The sequence below is a fragment of the Monodelphis domestica genome, chromosome 2 (genome assembly GCF_027887165.1).
Source record: "Monodelphis domestica isolate mMonDom1 chromosome 2, mMonDom1.pri, whole genome shotgun sequence".
NCBI lineage: Eukaryota > Metazoa > Chordata > Mammalia > Didelphimorphia > Didelphidae > Monodelphis > Monodelphis domestica.
Genome location: NC_077228.1, coordinates 534,542,657 through 534,548,399, shown reverse-complemented (window position 1 = coordinate 534,548,399; position 5,743 = coordinate 534,542,657). Strand labels below are relative to the sequence as shown.

Below are 5,743 nucleotides of genomic sequence, written 5' to 3'. Positions count from 1 at the left end.
TACCTTAAAAGGCACTTTAGAGGAAGAGGTAGAAAAGCGACGAGGTGGGTATCCAGCTTTCGATGAAGGGAGAGGGGCAAGAAGGGAGAGGAGGAATAACATGGAAGCATGTGCAAGTTTAAGGGAAAAAATTTCCAAACGATTCAAGTCCCATCCCAATCAACTTGTGTTAATATTTGCTGGAAAAATTTTAAAAGATCAAGATACTTTGACCCAGCATGGAATACATGATGGACTTACTGTTCACCTTGTCATAAAAACACAAAACAGACCTCAGGATCATCCAGTTCAGCAAACAAACACCACTGGAAGTAATTCTACCACATCAGAATCTCCCAATAGTAACTCCACACCAGTTTCTACAAATAGCAACCCTTTTGGTTTAGGTGGCCTTGGAGGTCTTGCAGTTCTGAGTAGCTTGGGCTTGAATACATCCAACTTTTCTGAACTACATAGTCAAATGCAGCGGCAGCTCATGTCTAATCTGGAAATGATGGTCCAGATTATGGAAACTCCCTTTGTTCAGAGCATACTTTCAAATCCTGACTTAATGAGACAATTAATTATGGCCAATCCTCAAATGCAACAGTTAATACAATGAAATCCAGAGATTAGTCACATGATTAATAATCCAGATATAATGAGACAAACACTAGAACTTGCAGGAAATCCAGCAATGATGCAAGAAATGATGAGAAATCAAGACAGAGCCTTGAATAATCTTGAAAGTATACCAGGCGGATACAATGCTTTGAGGCATATGTACACTGATATTCAGGAACCAATGTTGACTGTGGCACAAGAACAGTTTGGTGGTAATCCTTTTGCATCATTGGTGAGCAATTCACCCTCTGCTGAAGGCAGCCAGCCTTCTCGTACAGAAAATAGAGATCCTTTACCTAACCCATGGGCTCCACAGTCTGGAACTCAGAGTTCAACAACCAGCAGTAACACCAGCAGCAGTGTTGTTGGCACTGGTAGCAATGTTAGCAATAGCACTACCAACTCTACTGGACAAAGTAACAGTCTGCCAAATTTGGGACCTGGAGTGGGAGGAATGCAGAGCTTATTGCAGCAGATAACTGAAAATCCACAACTTATGCTATCGGCACCCTACATGAGGAGTATGATGCAGTCACTAAGCCAGAATCCTGATCTTGCTGCACAGATGATGCTGAATCATCCCTTATTTGCTGGAAATCCTCAGCTTCAAGAACAAATGAGACAACAACTCCCAACTTTCCTCCAACTAATGCAGAATCCTGGCATGCTATCAGCAATGTCCAATCCTAGAGCAATGCAGGCCTTGTTACAGATTCAAAAAGGTCTACAGACATTAGCAACAGAAGCACCAGGGCTCATACCAGGGTTAACTCCTGGCCGGGCGGGATTGGGAAACACTGGAAGCTCTACAGGAACAAATGTGTCTCGTTCAGCACCTAGTGAAAATACAAGTCCATCATAGGGAACTACAGAACCTGGACACCAACAGTTTATTCAACAAATGTTGCAGGCTTTTGCTGGGGCAAATCCTCAGATTTCAGCAGCAACTGGAACAGTTCAGTGCAATGGGTTTCTTGAACCGTGAAGCAAACTTACAGGCTCTAATAGCAACTGGAGGAGATATCAATGCAGCCATCGAAAGGCTACTGGGCTCCCAGCCATCACAGCAACATTTCTGTATCTTGGAAAAAAATGTAATTTATTTTTGATAATGGCTCTTAAATCTTTACCTGCTTTATTTCATTCTGACTCTTGGAATTCTGTCCTGTTAAAAACTAAACCAATACAATGCATTTTAAGGTGGAGTGCAAGTAGCATTTTCGTTTTGTTTGTTTTATTTTTCAACAGTGGGAGTCAGTGTTTTTCACTCAAAGGTGTTGCATGCACCAAACACTTCTCTTTGTTCTGCATTTATTGTGATTTTTGGAAACAGATATCAGCTTTTACAGTTGGATGAACAGGTTTTACCCTGCAACTGTCCAACTTATTTGCTTTTTAAACATTAGTAATTTATGTAGAATAAAAAAGTATTGAAAAGAAACAAATTATTTGATTCTATAATTTGTGGTACAGTATTGCATATTGTGACTTAGGCATGTATTTTGCTAGCAGAGTGCTGCAAGATTTATACCACTTACTGACCATTTTTACTCCATTTGTATAAAATAAAGCATGCACATCTGAAACTGTGCATTTTGAGAAAAATCCATTTCAATGGATTAACTGAGCAGGACACGTGTAACCAAAAAAGAGAGAACATTTGAATAAATGAATGAAAGCAGATACTTCCCTAATTGTATAGAACCTTACAGCCACTTTGATAAACATCTCTCAGCAAAAGTGCTGTTTAGTCAACTTCCTTTAAAATATAGTAAACGTGCTGATCCTGGTTATCTCTTGAAGTATACATTTAATTGTACAGGAAAAAGTACCTTGTGACATTGTCTCAACATTCGCAGATTGACTGCAAATTACCTTTTAGTCTTTGTGCAGACTGAAGAAGCACTATATTATTATTCCTAGACAGGGCTTTTGCCTAAGGCTTTTTCAGCCTTACGGTAGCGATTCCAACATGCATTATGATTTGTAATTAGAAATGTTACTTTCACTGAAAGTGTCGGGATATTTCAATTACTTTTAACCACCATGTAAGAATAAAACTGTTTCTCTTGGGTTGGTCAGCTATTTCTCTTGTGCTCAGGTATCACTTTTGAGTGTGTTTCTCTTTTCAGTCCATTTGAACGTCATTCTGTTTGTAGTGAGAACTGGACGTGCCGAAGCCCTACTTCTGCCGTGTGCAAGCACTGTTGGCCACTCCAGAGGTGGTTATCCTCTACGCCGTGTCATTTCGATTCAGTAGTGCTGTGGTTTGGAGTTTGGGTCTAAATCTAATAACAATGTTCAGGCATCCTCCAAGGGTATTGGATTATGAAAAGGAGAAGCAGACATTTGAAACAGGCCATATTTACCATGTCGTTCATAGGGGAGAAATAATAAAAGGTCAGGAGCTATTCTCTTTACCTTCGTGCCCTTTCCTTTCCCTTTAGAAGATTTGGGGTGATAACACGTACATAGTTAAAACACTGTACAGAATACATTTTAACTTCCATTTCTTCTTCCTCGCTTCCCTCCCTCTACTCCCACTTTTGCCCAAATGGGGCCATCTGCTCCTCTTGTTAAGCACAAGTTAACAGACCCTACATATTTACAGCTTCATCTAATTGCAGACATCAGGAAGAAACTGTTAACAGATTAATAATTACATCCTCAACCGCTCATTGTTTTTTCCACAGTGTGCAGGGGCACGAGTGGTCATGCCCTCGTCTTCTGTCTTTTGTCCTAAAGCACCCTAGATCATGAAGGATCAGAGCCCCAAAGGGGAAAAAAAGGATAAAGACCAATTTTGGAAAATGCATTTAGTACGAAGGGTGCTTTAGGACTTCATGTACCTTTAATTATTGAAACTCAAATGAAATTCTTAGTTCAGTGTAACCAGGGAATTTGCTTCCTTATATTCAAATTGCTGTCACTTTTCTTGTCCTCTAATTCCCCTTTCATAGGCTATACTTATACTTGCAAGTGAAAGATGTAAAACATTTGTGCAATATTATAGTGCTGTTACGTACATTTTCTAGTTCTAGACAAGTTTGGAATGCTGCCGTCATTGAAAGTAATGTGGCAAGGTGAAAGAGCTTCTGAAGAAGAAACTTTATAGGGACTTTTTCTGCATACCCAATGTACAGAATACTGCAAAGTAAAACCTGGTTTAAAAAATAGAAAATGTGTTCCGTTTTTGTGAAAAAACAAGCACTAAGGTAAATGAATAGGTATATAAATATAGAAAACTAAACTTTAATTTGAGAAAAGTAATTATTCTTCATCTGTTTAAAAGATAAAACATTTCATTAAAGTTAACTTTTAATTCAAACAACAAAGTATTATTGAGCAAGAGGTTAATCTGCAGTTATTCATTTCAGAGCAAAGCTTGCAAGGAAGTTTTAGTTTTAGGATATAATTATTTCTTTTCAGTTTTTAGGAAATAAAACAATCATCGCTTTTCCAAGGTTTAGTACACAAGATAAAAACAGTCAAATGCCTGACTGACATCTTAATATTAATCTTTGACTAAAATTTTGCCTTCCTTTCTCTTTTAAATGTTCCCTAGCTTTCTCTGAACTGATCAATCAAAAACTCTCTCTCTTTTTGACTGTGATTTCTAACAAAATGCTCTTGTAGTATCTGGACTAAACTATCTGCTCCCAATTGGGGTTGGAGGTGAGCTGTTCCTGAGGCTGACTGGGTTTCTCAAGGAAGGAGCTTTTAAATCCCCTCCTATTGAGATTCTCTCTCCTGCTTGGAAGCTTGCTGCAGGAGCAGGCACAGCCCCTGGCCCAGAGCCTGCCCCCTTGGGATGCAGTTGGAGGGAGTAGGGAGCAGCCACTACAAAAGAAATTCCCGTCTGCATCTTAAACTCTTTTTGCCTCTTTCTTTGTATAATTTAGCCACACAAAAAGAACAAAGACTCAACAGAAGCCTATAGGACACACTCTCTCACACATTCAGACACCTTTGAACCTGAAGGTTCCCTGGAAGTCACTTAGAGACGTCTCTTTAGTGACCTGACTGTGGGACTAAAGCTATGTCCAGCAACCCAACAGCCTCCACTGAATCCGGATTTACAGAACAGAACAGAACTCCATGGCCAAACAGTACACCAGGGCAAACAGGACTCGAGGGTCCAAACAGAATTTCAAGACTGAGCCTTCAAACAAATAGACTCTTAGAGTAAAACAGGCCCTGGGGCAAAGCAAAACAGAATTCTAGAAAAATAGAGCTAATTTACCAGATAAGAACAGAACAGATGGTTCCAAGATCAGCCTAAATTTTGTTCGAAATCTCAAATACCAGAACCAGGGGTGAGCTCCGGAGAGGACACCATTCGCTTCCTCCGATTTCTGACCCAGTTCCTCGCAGGAGACAGATACTGCATACTCTCCAAGTCCACACTCAGAAACACCCCCAAAAGGGGATAAGGGTTCATGTCTCCCTCCCAGGCCTCAGCTTAGCAAAAACTGCCCAAGTATAATTAGGGTTGCAACCCCAGCTGTTTAGCCATATGCCACAGGCCTAGAGAACTCTCCCCCAAGCAAGCACACACACACACACACACACTCTCTCTCTCTCTCTCTCTCTCTCTCTCTCTCTCTCTCTCTCTCTCTCTCTCTCTCTCTCTCTCTCTCTCTCTCTCTCTCTCTCTCTCTCTCCCTCTCTCTCTCTCTCTCTCTCTTACAGCAGCCCCTCTCTGAGGTCCTTACCTCCTGAACCCGGGGCTCGAGATCTCACTGGGGGGCCTCCAACTGAAGTGGTACACTTCACAAGTGAGTTCAAACAACCAGAATTTCAATTATTGGAACCGCAATTTATTAATTAAACAACAAATAAAGAATCTACCAGCTGGGACAGTCCTCTCTTGTGGAAGACTGCTTCAGACTGACATTATAGGATAATTTATATACATTACAGAGTTATACAGGTTCTTATCTGACAATAAATAAACTTTAGCACAGGAATGTGAGGTCGTAGATGAGGAGACAATTCTTAGAGACTTGCCCACCTAGAAAGTATCTGAGGCCACACTTGATTCCAGGATCTCCCATCTCTATGCTTAGCTCTCCATCCACTGAGCCACACAGCTATCCCTGAATTCACTTTCAATTGGGGAGTGCCATTCTGAGGTTAT

At 40.6% G+C, this 5,743-nt stretch overlaps 1 pseudogene; it reads left to right on the top strand.

The window, feature by feature from the left end:
* The first annotated feature begins 85 nt into the window (after positions 1–85).
* LOC130456859 (ubiquilin-1-like) lies at positions 86–5,254 on the top strand (annotated as a pseudogene).
* The last annotated feature ends 489 nt before the right edge of the window (positions 5,255–5,743 follow it).